General features: G+C 36.2%; 1 long non-coding RNA gene and 1 other non-coding gene across 4 annotated transcripts in view; both read left to right on the forward strand.

Annotated features, from left to right (window-relative positions):
* LOC145693035 (uncharacterized) overlaps window positions 1–19440 on the forward strand; it is a 348162-nt gene that overhangs the window by 110665 nt on the left and 218057 nt on the right. The window lies entirely within an intron of this gene.
* Window positions 12046–12119, forward strand: TRNAQ-UUG (transfer RNA glutamine (anticodon UUG)). Its single transcript has one exon. It is a non-coding gene; the product is annotated as a tRNA-Gln (tRNA).

Below are 19440 nucleotides of genomic sequence, written 5' to 3' on the forward strand. Positions count from 1 at the left end.
TTTAGTAGAACTATATTATTATGACTACGGTTGTTACTTGCAACTGTACCTTCGTACCCTTCAGTTTGTCATCGTTTGTGAATTTGAATGTACTAATTGCGTACAACAAAGCCACATATAGATTTATAAATGTTCTTAGCGGTTGGCCAAGAAGAAGTAAACAAATAGCTTCTTCTACCATACTTGGCGAAGTTCGGATATGTCATATTCATCCTCTATATTTGTATCGATTATCATCTTATTTTAATTTTTGTTATAACATGTTATTTCATTTTCCAGTGTACTCTTTGTTAGCACATGGTCTTCATTCCCTAGTAGGTTGTGTGTATGCAACTCAAAAGTTGCATTTAATTTGTGATAATTAGCATAGTAATCACTGCTTTTACAGTTTACGGAAATGAACTTTTGAAACTGTACTCAAAATCTGAGATATGTTAACGTACACGCTGGGGGATACGCTCCTAGTGAGCAGACATGTTAATGAAGGTGATTTTTAGGTGAATAAGCGAATAATTCAAGATTTGTTTCAGCATTTGTTAATACGACTGGTTCTCCGTGTCATTGTCCGTGTCTGTATAAGCATTTCAACTGGAGCGGTTTTTTTTAAAGTTAACCCTTTATTTTTCCATCTTTTCGCTGTACAGTTTGCTGTCCACGCAATTAATGTTGTCTGAAAAACTTCAGTGTAATGTTTTACTTTATTTGAATAACGTAGCCCATAGTGAATCAACTCATCTTCAACCTAACAGTAAAGTAATTTTTAAGTGTTGACTTTCCGTGCCCATCACGGAATCGATATTTGGAGAAAAAAAGTCGTGATGAGCACAGCTTTAGCGGGAAGTAGAAGCACAAGCTCGAAATTTGAATTGAGAGATTTTAAATATTTGGCCTTCGATTTGACCTTGATGTGAGAAATCGGGACCAGCAACAATCCATTTCTTATTTGATAGGCTAATATCTAGATTTTCTTAAAAAAAAAAAAAAAAAAAAAAAAGTCCAGTTTAACTGATAATTTTAGTGGTTTTCACAAGACTGAAGTAGGTTTCTTTTCGCAACCTGTATGTATTTATGCAAAGTGGAAGCTTTCAATATGAGTGGAAAAATTAACATATGATTGTGATCATGGCTATCGCTCGAGCCAAATTATTAACTAAATAAACCTTAGAGAGCTACGGGGACAAGAGTGAGTACAACATTAAAACACGTTCAGAAAGGTTTAGTGGGGTGTGTATATGTCAGACAATATATATGTGCATAGTTATTGTCGGTAGATTTATTAAATTAATAAATCTCTCATTTATTACAGATGTCACACACACACACACACACACGTATTATATATATATATATGGGGGGTAAGGCATTTATTGTCTCATTTTGAAATTTGAACCTTCAGACTATGTCCTTTGGCCTAATTTTATCCCCCCAATATAGATTATCTAATTCGCACACTGTATATATATATATATATATATATATATATATATATATATATATATATATATATATATATATATATATATATATATATATATATATATATATATATATATATATATATATATATAATACTGTAGTGTAGGACTACTTACATATGTAACTAGAAGAGAGAATCATACTGACGTCAGTAGTATATAAGTCCTGTTCTTTAATCTCTCTTAATGTTACTGAGTTACTTCCAATTAGTGGGTAAAGTTTACGCTACGCTACAACATTTGACAGGCTTGCAGTTGATATTGATTGACTTAGATTGTGAACTTTGCTTGTAGATTAATGTTTCAAACTTTGCACGATGGTTTCCGTATTGTTTGTGGAAGTCCTTCTAACTTTACGAACTATCAGAGAATGAAAACACGAAACGGGAATTTATTTCTCTCTCTTTTTTTTTTCTTTTCTTTTTTGGTCCACAAAGTAGGAGAGTGTAGTCACCTGACTATTTTCACTTTCCATTGGTTTTCAGTACCAGGATCAACGTTTCTCCCATGATCCCCTACCAACATTCCACGGTATTACTAAGGGATATTTCTGTTACATTGTTCCCGTTTAATCAATTTTGTTTGCCTGCTGTAGACTTAGATTTGAATGATTTCCCGCATTTAAAGAAATGCAGAAAGTTACTCGAAATATAAGTGTCATTTGTCTAAACTTTACTCTGATGAAGTAAATAATTCAGAACTCAACCACAAAAAGTTCCTGTTTAATGTAACTTCGGAATTAAAAGTGATATTATGATGGTCAAATATTGGAATTTTTTTTTTAAATTTAAATTACTTAAATTAATACTTCAAAATTTAGAATATTTGTACGTATATATCTGTACATGCTAAAACATTAACATGTAGATAGCTCATCTTCATGGCAAGTGGGTAGTCCATGTGGTCCCGGATTCATTCTCCAGTGCGAATTATGTTTATTTATTGATATATATGTACATTTCTGGGCATTACCGGTATCTATGGTCTTCAGCCCGTCATGTATGAGGGATGACATCCCTCGGGAAGTACACTGTCCGGGGAATAGAGGAAGCAAGGAAGGAATAGGGAAGAAATGAAGTGGTCTGAAACCTGCATATTAAGTACCATCCCGAATTTGCCTGGTATAAATCAGGAAAACCCAGAAAAAACCTTTGCGATGAAGTGTGCCCAGCGGGTTGACCAGTTGTCCCTACTTGGCGGTGAGAAGTACAGATCCACAGACTATAGTTTGAAACCTTTTTTAAGCAGCAGGACTTGCTTCATGTAGCTTCGGTGCTGAATATGAATATTAAACGTCAAATATAATTAACTTACAGATTTTTTTTGTAATTCATATAAGAAGGGAACAAAGTTAGAGTGACACATAAGTAACCAAATACACCGGCTGTTTCCGTGACTAGATAATACGTGGAGAAATGATAAAGAGTGATAAAAAGAAGCAATTTGAGATACAGCACTACTGTCTGGAAATACCATGGAGTTCAAATACCATGTTAAATGTATATGTTCACGCCTCATATAGCCTTGGTGCTGAAGGGAATGCAGAACACGAAAGCAACCCGACCTACCGTAGTCGGGTCAAGACTTCACTTAGGAATTAGTATGCGTCCTATCCAAATATCCAAGTTTCAGAATGCTGTGGTACTTCCGCAACAATTTTTATAGAGGTAGTTGGAGAGTACTTCAAATTATATGCCCGTAGCCGAACTCCCTCTATAAATGCTTCGTGAGTATCTTAGGATTCTAAAACATGTATTTTTGAATAGCGCACATATTAAATTCTAAGTGATGTCGTGACCCGATTACGGCACGTCCCATAGTTGTGGAGCTAGGGACCTTTAAAGTTCATTTTTTCATGTTTTCGGCAGTCTTAACTTCGAAAGGAAGCATTTGTGCACCCAGGATGGTCTATATCTTTTGTCTTATCTTGGTGTCAGGAATCACCTCCAAAACGTTGTCGGCGTTGTTTTGAAACACCCTGTATATGATATTTCACCCCTTTTTAGTGTATTTTATATAAACATTATTTTTTTTTAAAAAAAATATCATTCTTTACTGTTTTATTATAAGATGTCTGAGATTCAGTTAATACTTGATTGAATCTTAGGAGAGAGTGTACTAGGTACTCGACTGTATAATTACATTAATTAATGATCTCTTGTTATCTGTTTCTTAAGACCTTAATTTACCTTCTGCTGAAGTAATACTTAATACACTTACAGTATTTGATAGATTACTTGTGAATATTTGAACTTATTGAGACGAAGTCAACAAAACTCCTACTTTTCTGCAACCAACTAAACATATATGGAGATTGGGTTGTATTAACAACAGGAGCTCAGTAAATTGTTTCAAACTAATTTTCCAGTAAAACGATAAGCTACAGCGACAATTAATAGTGGGGGGTATTGTGTAATCTCGTGTACATTCCTTGTTAAAATTGAACTAACACTTGATTTTTATTCTTTTGGTGATGCTTTGAAATTCTGACACGGTTGTCATTTTTTTCGTTCATCCAAATCCAATATGGCGGCTATCAAAGATGGCCGTCTTCACGAATGCACAGTGCTGTCTTTAAAAGCCTATATCTGCCAAACTAATTGACCAATCTTCATGCAACAAACACCAAACGACGTAGAAAATAATAAATTTTTAAAAATTGACAAGAATTATTACTTACCAATGCAATTAACAACGTGAGAAATAATTTTATTTCAAATTTTGCACATTTTATGATTTTTCTTTATATTTTTTTTAAAAATAACAAGGAAGCTGTAAATAATTGAGAACAACGTTGTGTACCTTTTAAAAGAGAAATAAATTGTCATGTATGTCATTCAGTTTGGTTAAGAAACAACGAAATTATAAGAGTAGATGTGTTGATATCATGGGCGCCAGCAGGATTTTTCCAAGGGGGAGCAAGACACACACACACACACACACACACACATATATATATATATATATATATATATATATATATATATATATATATATATATATATATAATATGCCACTCTCTTTCAAACAGTCTCTTTTAACCTAGCCGGCATAACTGTGGGAGGTAAAACTTAAAAAAAATATTTCATTTTCTCTCACAATCTCCTTAAGAAACGTGTGCACATAATCCATCATGTCAAACTGATCATTTATTTTAGCAGATAGTAGGCTATAACTTTATTATTTATATAGTAAACATATTTAAAAGAACTGATAGATCAGATATTAGGGTAGGATTGATAGGAAAAAAGACACAATATAAATAATCTGCTTAGTCTACATTTCATTCACTGGTGTTCGTCGAACAGTAATTGCAGCAGACGAGGACCCTCTTTTCCGAATCTTGTAATTGCTTGCTCCATGAACACGTTCTTGTTTTCAAGCACACGTTTTCAATGGACTGTTAATATAGTGTAATGTTTCTGTTATATTCCCAACAGAGACAGTCGAGACTTCGGCAACTATATGTATAGTTGGTGGCATCTCAGCCATGATTTTCAAACATGTACAAAATAACTTCAATGTGTGTGTTCTTGTATCCTAGAGAGAGCTATTGTCTCTCCCTGTAAAGTATTCGTAGTTGGCTCTAAAATAGCACTGTATTTGGCAATGATGTGCATTGATATTGTGAATGTACCAGATGACGCTGAAGAATGTAATTAGCACGTTATCGTCTCTTTTTCCACCAAAGGACAACTGTTTTAAGCAGTTCACTATTTCTGCAAAGTTTTCGGAAAATATTCTGATGCTTTTGTTCTTTGCAGAGCATCGTGTTTCAGAGGAAAGAAGCACATTATTAACAAGATTTCTTCTGATGGAGTTTTCAGGAAAAAAGTGATTGCGTAGTTGCAACTGGATTTCGAATGTGTTTAACTTCGTTAGTGTAATTTATGGCTAGCACAGTGAAGAAATAACACCTTAGGACAGTGTTTCTCAAAGTGTGGGTCACAGACCGTTTTTTAGTGGGTCGAGATAAGTTTTTCCTGTTTTTATGAAGATTTTATTTTGATGCAGAAAAATACATTGTGAAGTACTATTTAAAAAATGAAAATTGCAAGCGTTTCTTAATGAGGTAAAAAGTATGTGGTTACTCAGATTTCTGCTCTGTTATACAGTCAGTAGAGATGCTGGATAATAATGAAAAGAGAGTGAATGAGTCAAAATTTGTCACGGGCTACGGCATTCCGTCGGGAGTAGTTTTAGCTCTGTGTTACCTTTTTATGAAAACACTTTAGCCCTTTCGGCGCATGCGTACAATTTCGTATGATACAGTTATTGAGAGAGAAATTTACATTACACTTACTCGTTCGTCACTGATTGATATCCAAGTGTTCACATCTTCAAAAAAATTCATGTTACTCACTAATATGGACTGTTATTGAACGAACTGGAATTAAAGACATAATTTACAAAATGTAATTGCTTTCAAATACACCACACCATTCAAATACACCAAGACCATTACGTAGAATGTTAATGTGTATTTGGATAAAAGTAGGTGGGCCACAAAATACTTTTCATTATTTAATGTGGGTCGCGGTAAGAATAAGTTTGAGAACCACTGACTTAGGATATTGCTCTTATTTCATTCACACCACCTTCCGCTCCTGTCATTGTGGCGCATCCGTCATAACTCTGTCCACACAATTTCGGCATATCAAGGTCACGTTTTGACAAAAAGGATAAAACTTTAGTTGCATTTGTCTGTGCATTAAGTTCCCGTAGAACCACAAAACCAAGTAATTATTCTATTTTGGGTTCATTTAAAGTTAAGCCAGATATCTAATTCCTACTGACAACTGCTCTACGCCAAAAAGGTTCACACTTCCATCAGCAATTACTGATAATGATTTTCTTTATTTGCTTCCTTAACATTTTAAATTCCTTTTCACAAACTGAAATCAATTCATTTTGACTTTAATGTGAAGTATTGCCCGATCGTCCTTCAATGTATTCTTTGAAGGCAGTGTTTCCAGCCTCGACGCGAAAGTCTCACAGATCATGGAACACGCCCGAGTCTGATTTATCACCTTGAAGAGGCAAATCATGTTTAGTGTAGAAAAAGATGGAAGATAATATTGAACTAGCTTTTTTTTCTGTTAATTTTCAATTTACTTTGAGTCCGGAATCCATCTGTTCTACCTCGTTCATTGCTTTATTGTCCATCGTACTTAAAATGTATTTGGTCTTTTCAACTGACACTTTATGTCACTCAGATTTCATGTGATATCGTGCTCCTTCATGAAAGTTTTTATACTTAGTAAAAGGCCTAAGACTAATAAAACTATCCTGAACACCATCGTGAACATTGAGTTTAACACTTTCAGCCCCATGTGTATCTTTTTGATACACAGTGAGGGTTTACTGATGAACCACGTGCATCAAATAGATACACATTGGCTGACAATGTTCATAGCAAACTGTAGTCTGGTCCCGGGGTGAAATTTACTCAAACAGGGTTGGGGCTGAAAGTGTTAAGTAAAACACACGTGTGACACACAGATCCCTTCCACTGATGTCTGAAAGGGCGAGAATTTCTGAGCAGTAGGTCAGTTTTAAAACCGTAAGAATCTTCTGGAATCTCGGTGAGCGTAGCAGGTCGTATTTTAAATTGTCATCCCCATGATATGCTCCTAGATAATTTTCAATGTCTTTTTCGTGGCTTACAACATTGTATGTTCCCAGCACATGTCACTATTGAGCACGGTGCGTCACCTACACTATTATCCTCGCTTTCTTCTTTTCTATCCTTTATATTTTCAGTCCTCTACACACTTCTAGATGCAACAAAGGTCTTTAAAACTGTCTTATATCCATTCTGAACACTACACCATTAACAGATATTTAAAAAAAGGAACAGTTGCAATTGTCTGTGCATTAAGTAATCGACTCCCGAAAGCAATTAAAGTTTCGTCTCCAAAAGAGCATATAAATTTTAAGCTTTTTCGAAAATCCAAGGGGGGGGGGGCAATTGCCCCCTCTTGCACCCCTCTGTTGGCGCCCATGGTTGACATTATGATACGATGAAAGAGGAATTGAAGTGGTTCCAGTCTGACAGGTTGGCCGAATCCAATATGGCGGCCATCAAAATGGCTGCCATAGCGAAAACATTGTTCTCGTTTAACCCGGTAAGCACCTATTATATTGGTCCGTGGGTGATATTTCTGATGAGCGAAAATTGGTACTCTAGTTATTGCTTTTACCTCTGACAACCGAATTCAGAGTGTGCAAGCACATGTAAATAAATTATCCTCTATTCCCACGTCCTGCTCATGTTTTCTTTTGGTATTAATTCAATCATGTTAAATATTGTAAAACACAATTTTATTTGCTTTAACAGACTTCATAATAATAATTCAACATCTTTAATAAAACTTAAGAACACTTAATGGGCGGTAAAAATAGTTTGCTTAGACAACACAAACATTTGAAAAAATTATTAAACTTTGTGAACGCAAAAATACATATTTAAATTGTATATTATAATTATATTTTGCTAAGATAATGCTGAAATAGAAAGTATTTTGGACAGCGTTATACAGCAGCCGTGCGCAATACGGTAACGTGCATAATCAGGAATAAGCACCATTTGTTGTTTCCAAAAAGAAAAAAAAAAAAGTTTGCGCACGTAGGATATATCTCTGTTGGTATATGCATCAATATGTTTATTTTTTAAAAAATACCGCCCATTTCCTTGATTCACAACGCTGTCTAATTATTAAAAAAAATATTTTAAAACGCAAAATACATGAATGTGGAGACTTAAATGTAGAGTAACGAATGTTTGTGACCGTAGTGTTTATCAAAGACTCTCTGGATTTTTTTGTTTCCCTTCAAACAGTGTGAAACTGTTTCATAGTTACACAGATTCTTCTTCAGAATAACTTCCTTCATAGTCTAACACGTTATCTACTGAATTTTCACACTCATCTCCACACTGACACAATTCCGTGCAATTTACTTTGCGTTTTTTGCAACGGTACGCATTGCATCCAGTTTTACAGACACAGTGAACATTCATCAAAATTGCGTCCGGCGCCGGTGGCTGCAAACATAGAATAGGCTTGAAATGATGTTGTTCTTCTGTCCATCCGTAATTTGTTGGGAGTGGAACTGTGGGATGGGGAAGGTGACTGTTTCTCCACACGTGAGGTTTGTATCAGCCAACGCATGAACTGTTGGAGGATTGGCGGAGAGCTATACCTGTCAAAAGATCCATCAAATTTCCAGTGTTCATTGGCAAGGATTTCGTCACGAATTATTTGTGATGCTTTGAGTACTGCAGTTGCGTCAGCATGAGAAATGTTTTCGAAGCTATAAACGGCCTTTTCAATCGTCTTGGAAGCGCAGAGATTCTCAGGAGCGTTCATTTGTGGTGGACGGATACAAAGTTCACATTTGGTAACTTCTGTATTTGTGATTTCAGATTACGCTTATAGTTGCCATCAACTATCTTTCCATTTTTCTTAGAGAGAAGATTAAGATAAGTTTTATTGACATCCCGCATACTTATTATAGTATCTTTATCCCGATAAAATGTGCTTTGCAAGATATGTAGTAATTCGATGTCAGCCAAAACGTCTGCGAAGATGTTAACAATCCAGTTTCATGTGGTTCTAATAAAGATTTTCTTCTTTCAGCATACACCAAGCATTTTAAGTGGTATTTCATGCCATATGCAGTTGCGTCCCCGGGTTCGTTCAACAAGGCGAGAAGGCGACACTTCAATTCATCAGAATTATTTTCAACAACGTTCTTAATTTTTTGTCCCATGGACAGCGTCTGCACTAAATGAAGTTCACCCTCAGCTTCTTGACAAAATATGCATTCGTTTTTGTCAAATGGAAAGGTAGAAGACCTTGTTGAACTTGGAGCATCCACTGTCGTCTCCGAACTTGTACTATTTACTGTTAATTTCGATGGACGTCCTCTTTTCGCAACCGTATGCACTATGGATTCATGTTTTAAAGCCTCCTCATATCTCCGCTTCGATTTATCATAGTGTCCTTTGTGAACTAAACTAGAGAACAGACTTCGTGGAAGAATGCTGCCTTTTCCTGCAGATGCTCAAGAGATAACGGTTTAAGAAGAGATGTGACCGTTGAATACTGAAGATCACCAAATTTGCTTGTCCAATGCAATTGTTACTAGCTTTTCTAGTGTTTCAAGAGATGGATTTCGAGTTACGTCTCCTCTTTTTTGATCCTGGCACACGATACAGAGATTATAATCAAGTTCTTTCGGATTTGGTGACTCCATCTTGTAAGTTAATTACACAGTTTCATTTCTGAAATACAAGAAAGAATTGGGAAAACACTTTAGAAACGAAGAGTAAGTCACAAGAAGACTAAAAGTAACGTAAAGCAAGTGATAAGATACAATACTTACGTTGCAATTGAAATTCGGCAAGTAACCGCACAGTTTCCCCTGTAACTGTGAGTAGTTCCACTTTCCGCCGCACTTATATAGTTTGTCCGAGTACTAGAAAGTTCCAGAAACTTCCATTGAATTGAATTAATGGAACGTTCTAAAACCCCATTGAATTCTAATGTAAAGTTCTAGAATGTTCGGGAAAGTTCTAGAACATTCCATAATTTTCAAGAATGTTGTAAAATGTTCTTGAATTTTCGGGAAAGTTCAAGAATGTTCGGGCAAGTTCTAGAAAGTTCTAGAACGTTTTAATAAAATGCCATGGAAGCCTCTAGAGCCTTCTAGAACTTTCCATTAGAATTTTATGGCTATTTCTGGAACTTTCTAGAAGTTTTGCATAAATTGTGATATATTTGAGGTGCGCTAATAGGGATATCTGTCAGGGTATAGCATGCAACATATTAAACTACTTGTCTTGGAGAGTAGATCACGGATTCATGGTTGGTTTTCATATAGGTCTCGGTCTCCCTCTATTCATGTGGGAAAATCAAGCAAAAAGGAAATATTAATTTGTTATAATTTCGTTGTTTCTTAACCAAACTAAATGATATACATGACAATTTAAAGACAATTTATTACTCTTTTAAAAGGTACACAACGTTGTTCTCAATTATTTGTCGTTTACTTATTATTTTAAAAAATAAAGAAAACACATCATAAAATGTGCAAAATTTGAAATAAAATTATTTCTCACGTTATTATTTGCATTGATAAGTAATAATTCTTGTCATTTTTTTTTTAAATATTATTTTCTACGTCGTTTGATGTTTGTTGCATGAAGATTGGTCAATTAGTTTGGGAGATAGGCTTTTAAAGACAGCGCCCTGCATTCGCGAAAGCGGCCATCTTTGATAGCCGCCATATTGAATTTGGATGAACGAAACAAATGGCAACCGTGTCAGAATTTTAAAGCATCACCGAAAGGACAAAAATCAAGTGTTAGTTTAATTTTAACAAGAAATGCACACGGATGTGTAATTTCAGACATAGCGCACCCCACTATAAGTGAAAATATACGACAATATGTCATAGGGTGTACTTATCTGTACAAAATTTGTGAGCATAGAAGCGCGTGAAATTTAAGTTGTCAGATTTGGTTGTAAGAAACAAACATTGTAAGAACAAAAAGTTAATCTTCTACTACTATAGGTAACTACAATCCTAATGAAATTAAGTTGGGGCTGTCTTAACTGTATCGAGTATCTACCCCATTTTTGTCTTTTAGCTCATTGATTTCTACGGAGAATTATTTTTATTTTCTTTCAAATGAACTAGAATTTGAGTAGTTTGAGTTTACTGGTTTTTTCTTCAAATGCATTTAAATGTCCCTCACTTCGTGAAAAGTTAATTTTTGGATATATAATTTTAATATCTATTAACCAAATTTAATTTAAATAATATTAATTTTATATATAATACAAATCACTTTCGAAAAGTAAGGGGTATTTAATTAGACTTGTAGAAGAAATCAATAAAATCACTTAATTAAATTTCCACTTCATTTCAGAGGACAGAAAAATATTTTCTCAGTATAAATCAATAGGCTCAAAACAAAAATTGCAAAGGTATTACATAAGCACCGCGGGACAGGACGTTTGGGCGCCACCATTTGGGCGCGGACGTTTCGGCGCTGCCGTTTGGGCGCCGGACGTTTGGGCGCAAAGCCGTTTAGGCGCCAGACGTTTGGGCGCGAGGTACATAGTAAAAATCACAATTTACAACATATAAAGTAAGCTAGGCACTGAAAACTAAGCGCGAATCAAGATATATACATTTCCTATCTTTATCTCACATCTAAATTAAATAGTTTAATGCGTTTGTGGCATTTGTTGCCTGATCTCGTTATGGATTGATTTTTTGCTTGTTCACGATTCTTGTACTTCTGATCTAATGTTGATCTAATTTTTATATTATATAAGAAAGCTAGGAAATGAAGGAATCAGACGAACTGTTAATAATTTTCTTAATGTTAATTAAAACATATTGATTTAATTTTTGTATTTTTCAAAAAAGTTAACAATTACATACTTATGAATATTAGAATTTGTTTCCTTTCGTATTACGTTTGCCAAACTCTTCTCTTAAGTCCAATAAAGAACTACCAATAAAACATTTCCGCGCATTCGAGTGGAGGAAAGTGGCCCCGCGTAGCGTAGTCGCTAACGCTCTCGCCTTTGGTGCGAGTGGTCCCTGGTTCGATTCCCGGTGGGGGCACTCAGTAGAAAAAGTGTAACATGCTCTTTCAGGCCAGCCACCCTGAATGAGGTTTTCCTGCGTTTTCCTCATTCACACCAGGCAAATGCCGGGGTGGTACCTAATTTATAGGTCCAGGCCTCTTCCTTCCTTCCCCAATCCTTTCTTCCTTCCCTTTCCCCGGATAGTGTGCCCCCTCAAACGTGACGGGCCAAATGGCCTTAGATGCCGAGAGCCCAGAAATCTAAAAATCCTAAATCCTAATCGAGTTGACGGAAAGATATTTCGCATACAGTGTGTCTAAGACATACTTCGCATACAGGGCGTCTAAGACATTGAGTTTAGGAACTGCAGTATGCCGCATTTCTGGTATCACTTTTCTTTTTAAATGAAAATTCCAATATAAAAGTCAAAACTTAACACACTTTTTTTTCGTCCCATTGTAAGCATTTAATATGGATTAAAGAAAGTGGCGGTAAAAAAAGAACGATTTCAAACTGAAAATAATAGTTAAGTGTACATATATTGTTCATCTAGCCACTAGAAATGTGTTTGACATTCACACTTATTGCCTAACTACAGTAGAAGGTCTGCTTTAAGTTTTTTAGTGGAATACGCTCACTATATATGTACTGCAGTCAATCATATCTAGTCTGGTCTACTTACTTTTGGCTTGAAAAGTTATCAAATAAAAAGCACACTTAACTTTGGTTGAAACTTAAATTTACAAAATTTAATTGTTAATTCAATTTTGAATTTTTAGAATTTTGAAATTCCAGTAGATCTATTTCTAATATGTAAAACAAAATCCAGTATAATTCAAGGACTTTTACTACAGTAGACACTTTGTGATATCTTGATTCGAACTTAGTACTCAGCGCCTAACATAATGACTTTAATTTAACTCGCGCCCAAACGTCTGGCGCCCAAATGGCTTCGCGCCCAAACGTCCAGTGCCCAAACGGCGGGGCCCAAACGTCCGCGCCCAAACGGCGGCGCCCAAACGTCACGTACCGAAGCACCGTTCAGCCATAAGATTTGGTTGAAAATGATATTAGAGAACTTCATTTATATGCTTTTTGCTGAATATATGTCGAATAAAATATTTATTTTCAGTGAATAATCTCGAATTTAAGTCAGTTATATTTATGCAGAAATACAGAAAACAAGTTGCTTTTAAGGTTATATATATATATATAACCTTAAAAGCAACTTGTTTTCTGTATATATACTTGACATTTCTATTCAAGTATAAAACCACTCATGCAAGTGGTTACAGGAAAGTGTTTACGTAGTTTGTATTTAAAATTATACTAGACACAAAATCGCAACAGAGTATGTAATATACGTAGAACCTGTGTAGTAGATTTATCATTGAACATTTCCAAATTGGAGGACAGAATGTTATGATGGGCGTAATAAAGATAATAGTTGCATTTTGGGTATTTAAGAAATACCATAGCTTCTTCGTAGCTAAGCGGTTAGCGTACGCGTCTTTTGCGTGGAAGACCCGGGTTCCATTCCCCGCGGGAGATCGTGTGGTTCGGATTCCACGTTAATCAGTAGGTCTACGTCTTTTATAGCCTTGTTGCTGAAAAGGACGCGAAACTCAATTCAAGAATTTATAATTCGACGTTTTTAAAAAGAAATAGATTTTAACTTATTATACCGCTGGGAAAGCTTCATCGGTACCGTCAGTTCCATGGGAAATATAGGTGCGAAGCGTACCAATAAGTTTCTGTATTAGTTCAGCGGTCCTCAACATTTGTTATGCACACCCTTGGTGGCACGCGAAAAATAATTAGTGTCACAGAAGATACTTTAATCATAGTTTACAGTGTCAACAGTATAATCATAAGAATTACTGAAAATGTCAATGGCAAATTAGAAAAAGTGAAATATTTAATTTAACGTCCCTTAGTTAATGTCCTTTAGGCTAAAGGAGACGGATGTAAGTGAAAAAGAATGAGTGATGAAAGAATTGCCGAAATAAGAACACGGAAGAAAGCGAAAGAACCCCAAGAAAATACACAGACATGATAGTGTTCAACACGAGCTGCCTTAGCCTGGGATCGAACGAGATTCCCCTCGGACCAGTGATGAGCACTCGACCGGATAGTCACAGTGCCTCCTAATGGCGAGTTGGAGAATTTGATATAATGAGAATGGAAGCAGCTCACAATTAGCATCAGCGCGATCCTCGGCTCTCTTGCTATCTGGTAAATCTGTGGCCGGCCTAAAGATATTAATCAGTTGTGTCCCTATTCCATTTCACTTATTTTTTTTTTTTTGGGGGGGGGTTAAGCTATTGCAGAATAATATTTTTTTCTGCATAATCTTTTAGTTGAACAAAACATTACTGATTAAAGCTTTTTTTTTTTTTTTTTAATAAACTCTGTTCTTGTCCATTTCATCTTCTAACCCTATTATAGTATTATACTTGATTTGAAGTTGTGTTTTCAACAAAGGAAAATATGTCGAGAACACAACCTATTCCACTAAGTAGTGTGTTCTAAGTACGTGTGTCTACAGTCAAAGCATCAAACCACTATGAATCAAGAAGAATGTGTTAATAAAATATACATTTTCTTTAATTACGTTAATTGATTACATAATTTGGAATGGAATAATTGGTGTTATAGAGTGCAGGTGATCAGCTTTACAGAACTACTGCTGAATCCGAGGTTGTCGAGGCAACAAGTGGAAGGGAATTGTGAAGGCTCATGGCGAGAACAGTTTATACGAAGTGTTCTTGCAAAAGTGGTGAAATTAATGCTTTGGAACCACTGAAAACGGGGAAAGAGAATGGAAGTTGAAAATCATAGCAAACTCCTCCAATTCAATATTTCATTTACCATGGAGCTATTTCCATTCTACCACATCAACATGGCAAACAACTTGAGTCTGCGTAAGTAGACTGAATATTTAATTCTTTCATGTTGTCTACTAACCTTTGGCTGACGAAAGAGTATTTTCGTTCTATTTTCGCTTTAGTTAATTGCTAGTAATATTTTGTTTTATTACCTTCATCGAAGTGGATTATTGAAATATACAAATAAATAAATAAATAAAGAAGAGAAAGTAAAGGTAGATGTAAATATTAGTGGTGTGATGTACGTGTACCTTTTGTAAAAGACATCCCGGTTCGATCCTAAACAATGAGAGTTAGTTGTGGACAACATTGTATCAGTGGATTTCTTCCCATTTTTATAATTCCACCAATTATGTATATGCCACTTAAGTTACTTGTATCACTCGACTTCATGAACTTCAGGGCTACTGGTACCCACTTTCTCATGTCGCAAAGTGTATTTGTTTCTATTGGAACAACTTTTGTCTCGTGTACTCGTCACGAAAATTATTCTTCTTTCGTCTCGTAGACAATACCACTCAGGACATATTTGCACGCTCCAACAAGTTGTCAAACGACTTCTCCATGTCATTTATTGGAATGGTCCTTAGGACGGCGGTCGTCGCCTTCTCAATGGCATCAATCGATGCGTGCCACTTTCCTTTCATCGCCAAATGCAGTTTCGGGAACAGATAGAAATCGCACGGAGCGAGATCTGGTGAATAGGGCGGATGATGCAACCGAATAATGTGATTTTTGACCAAAAATTCAGTTACAAGTCGCGAACGATGTGATGGTGCATTATCGTCCAAAAGAGTCCAACTGCCGATTTCGCGATATTCGGGCCGAATATGACGAATTCTTGCCAGCAAACGCTTCATGACGTCCAAGTAAAACTCTCCAGTGACTGTCTGGCCGGGCTGAACAAATTCTTTGTGGATAATTCCTTTTGAATCGTAAAAACAAATCAGCATCACCTTAACTTTTGACTTCACCAAGCGACTTTTTTTGGGTGTTCCTTCATCCGGCGCTCTCCATTCAGCACTTTGCCGCTTTGTTTCGGGCTCATATTCAAAACACCACGTCTCGTCACCAGTTACAATCGATTTCAAGAAGTTTCGATCCTGCCGAGCACTTTTAACGATGTCTTTGCAATGCGCAATTCGATCAACTTTTTGGTCTTCGGTGAGTTTGTGTGGTACAAACCGCGAATTAACCTTCTTAAGGCCCAAAACTTCGGTCAAAATGCGGTATGCGGTTGTTTGAGGAATGCCTAATTCCATTTCAATAACTTTCACCGACGATTTTTTGTTATGTTTGATGAATTCACGCACTTTTTCGATGTTTTCTTCCGATAATCCGGTTCTGGGACGGCCTGATCTTTCGTCATCATCCAGCGTCTCTCTACCCGATTTGAATCGCCTGAACCACTCGTAAACTTGCGTACGGGATAGACACTCATCACCATATGCATTTTGTAGCATTTGGTGCGTTTCACTAAAACTTTTACCCAGTTTAACACAAAACTCAATTGCAGCTCGTTGTTTGAAACTCAGTTTCCGACCGATGTACACAACACACTGACAGTTGAAACGCAATAACTTTGTCGCCGTGCATCCAAATGTCATGACATTTATACCAGTTGTCAATGAGGGACTACGCCATCTACCGGTAAAATATTACAACAGATGGCACTAGTGGTACTATTTGTTTTCAAAAGTTCGGTTTCTTTTGGAATGGAGGGTGTATTTAATTTATTTCATAGCAGGTATATTGTGCTGTGTTATTTTGGAGATAACATTGCAATAGCCGAATGCGTAATGACATGAATATGAACTAGGAAATTGAAGAACGTTACGTTTATTATTGTTTATTTGATATTGCCTATAGCGCAGTTGTTCTGGTTTCTTCATATATACTTGCATTTGTTTTACTTTCATAAAAAAGTCAAATGACTTAAAAATGTTTTTGTGCCCCTTTGTTGACGAGTGGCTTACGAATGCGCTACCAGGTTTAATTCTGGGCCGCGGTGGCTCAGTGGTAGAATGTTCACCTCTGGTGCGTGGGGTCCCTGGTTCGATTCCAGTTCGCGCCAAGTTAACTTTGTGATGGACACACATCTTGTGCATGAGTTTTCTCAGAGTTGTCCCGTTTCCTCCCACTTCATTCATTTTTCATCATCATCGCCTCCTTTAGCCTAGGCGTGATGCGAGGGACGTAAAACTGGATTTCATTTCATTTCCGGGTTTATTTCTCCGTTGGGGGTACCTGCCTTGTATACAAAACCTGAGTAGTGTTTTGGATCCACTTTAAACCCTGTCTTATAAAGCCTCAGTGCTGAAAAGGGCCACTAAACTTCAATCAGTCAGTTGGGATTATTATTATTATTATTATTATTTTTGGTCAAAAGGGTTTTCATCAAATTTTTTTTGGAATTTTAATGAGAAAGTCAGGAACCCAGAAATTGAGCCATGTAGTACTTACGCATCAACCGGTTTTCTTTCCAAGATTATGATAATGTTCATTGTTATCATGTTCAAAATGCTTCTCGCAGTAGGCAACTAATCACTGCAAAAGGAGATTATATTCTGGCGACAGTCTTACTCTACTGGCATGTAAGCAGTAATGACATAGCTAATGACCTAAACATTCATCATCAAACATTCTTAATCCGTTTGGAGTAAACAAGCTGCAAAAAGCTTGACATTTGGGTGTCACATGATCTGACTCGGAAACATTCACTCGATCAAATTTCTGTCTGCTGATCCCTATAGAAACGTAACGAACTCGAGCCATTTCTGAAGCGGTTACTCACAAGTGATGGAAGATTGATAACTTACGACAACAATGTGCAAAAATTATCGTGGTCGAAGCGAGAAGCTCGACAGTCTGTGACCGAGCCGACACTGACGCACAGAAAGGTTATGCTGTGCGTTTGCTGGGACTGGAAGAGCATCGTGTGTCACGATCTGCGGCTGCTGGATCGAACGAGAGACTCAGACCTGTACTGTCGACAATTAGTGCAAGTGCACCAAGCAATTCAAGAGAAATGGCCCAAACTGGTCAACAGAAAGGATAGTGTATACCACGCTGACAAGGCTAAAGCGCATACTTCTTTAACGATCTATCAGAAATTGAGATAATTTGGCTGGAAGGTTTTGATTCATGAACCGTATAGCCCGCATCTGGTACCATCAGACATAATTTGTTTCGGTCTCTGCAAAATTCTCTGAACAGTGTTAGTTTCAAAAGAAGTCTGCACAAAACAATTGTCGCAGTTTTTGACCAGAAACCACATAAGTTTATAGCGACGGGATTATGATGTTCCCAGAAAAATGGCAGAAGGTCGTTAAACAAAATGGTGCACATGTGGTTTCATGTTGTTACTTTCAAATAACAGTAAATATATTCTCAGTTTTGTCTTCCAAAGCCTCAATAATTTTTAGATAACCTGATATTCTCCAAGTCTGACTATAGTAGAAACAAAATCATATATGAAAAAGATCGTGACTTTTCATTAGAGGAATAACAAAGGACTTTCACTATCACTATTGTATCTACCGGTTAATGCGCTGGTTTTGCAGTAACTTTGTGTTGGAATCTACTGTTAGATTAGATTATTCTACTACTGAAAGAGGCTTCTTGGTTAGAGCCACATACAAGTGCAGAACGTTCGTATGTGCATGTTGAGTTCCACAGGGAGCCTTGCACACTACAGCCGAAAACACATTTTTCCATGATGATTTTCTTATATTGGCTGATCGCCCAAATGTCTGTTAAAGAGAGAAAGGGAAAAAATCTTACTTGTCTGGACTGTAATATATTAACCATGTAAATCATGTGAAACATTTGAATCAATATAGCAATATTCTCTTTCAAAGTAAAGTTGGTATAAAAATCCCAGTTTCAACAAGAGCATCAGTGACTTTGATGTAAATGTCTGTTGGTTACTGTGGCTAGCAGATTTGCATAGTGTTAAAGAAGAGAGAACATTGTGAATATCTTTGTGCTGTTTTATTGATTTGTTAGAGATGGGAAAATGTAGTGACAAAGAAGGGACAAATTATTGTAGTAACAGAGTGTTTTAAAATAACATTTTACCACGTTAAGCTTGTTGTTTTCCGAGCGATCAAGGATTTTTAAAATCTTTTTTAAGTAACTGCAACTGCTGAGGAATGAATGTCCATATCTAGCTAGCATCATGAAATTTTGTGGATTTATTTTATTTATTTTAAAAAAATGTTATTTAAAATACAGCTAATGTTGTTGGGTTGAAGTTTAAAATGTTTCTGCAACATCCACCTCTAGGTAAAGGCGTATATAACTAGGGATGGCCAAAATTTTCCAGAATCGGAAATTTCACTTTCCGGAATTCGGAAAATTTCAGAATTCAGAAAAATCCGGAATTTTTCCGAATTGCGGAATTTCCCGATTTTACTTTTCGGATTCTGGAAAGTAAAATTTCCGGAATTGGTTATCCCTAATGGTAAC

Source organism: Thermobia domestica, chromosome 8 (genome assembly GCF_964235325.1).
Source record: "Thermobia domestica chromosome 8, izTheDome1.hap1.1, whole genome shotgun sequence".
Classification (NCBI taxonomy): Eukaryota; Metazoa; Arthropoda; class Insecta; order Zygentoma; family Lepismatidae; genus Thermobia; species Thermobia domestica.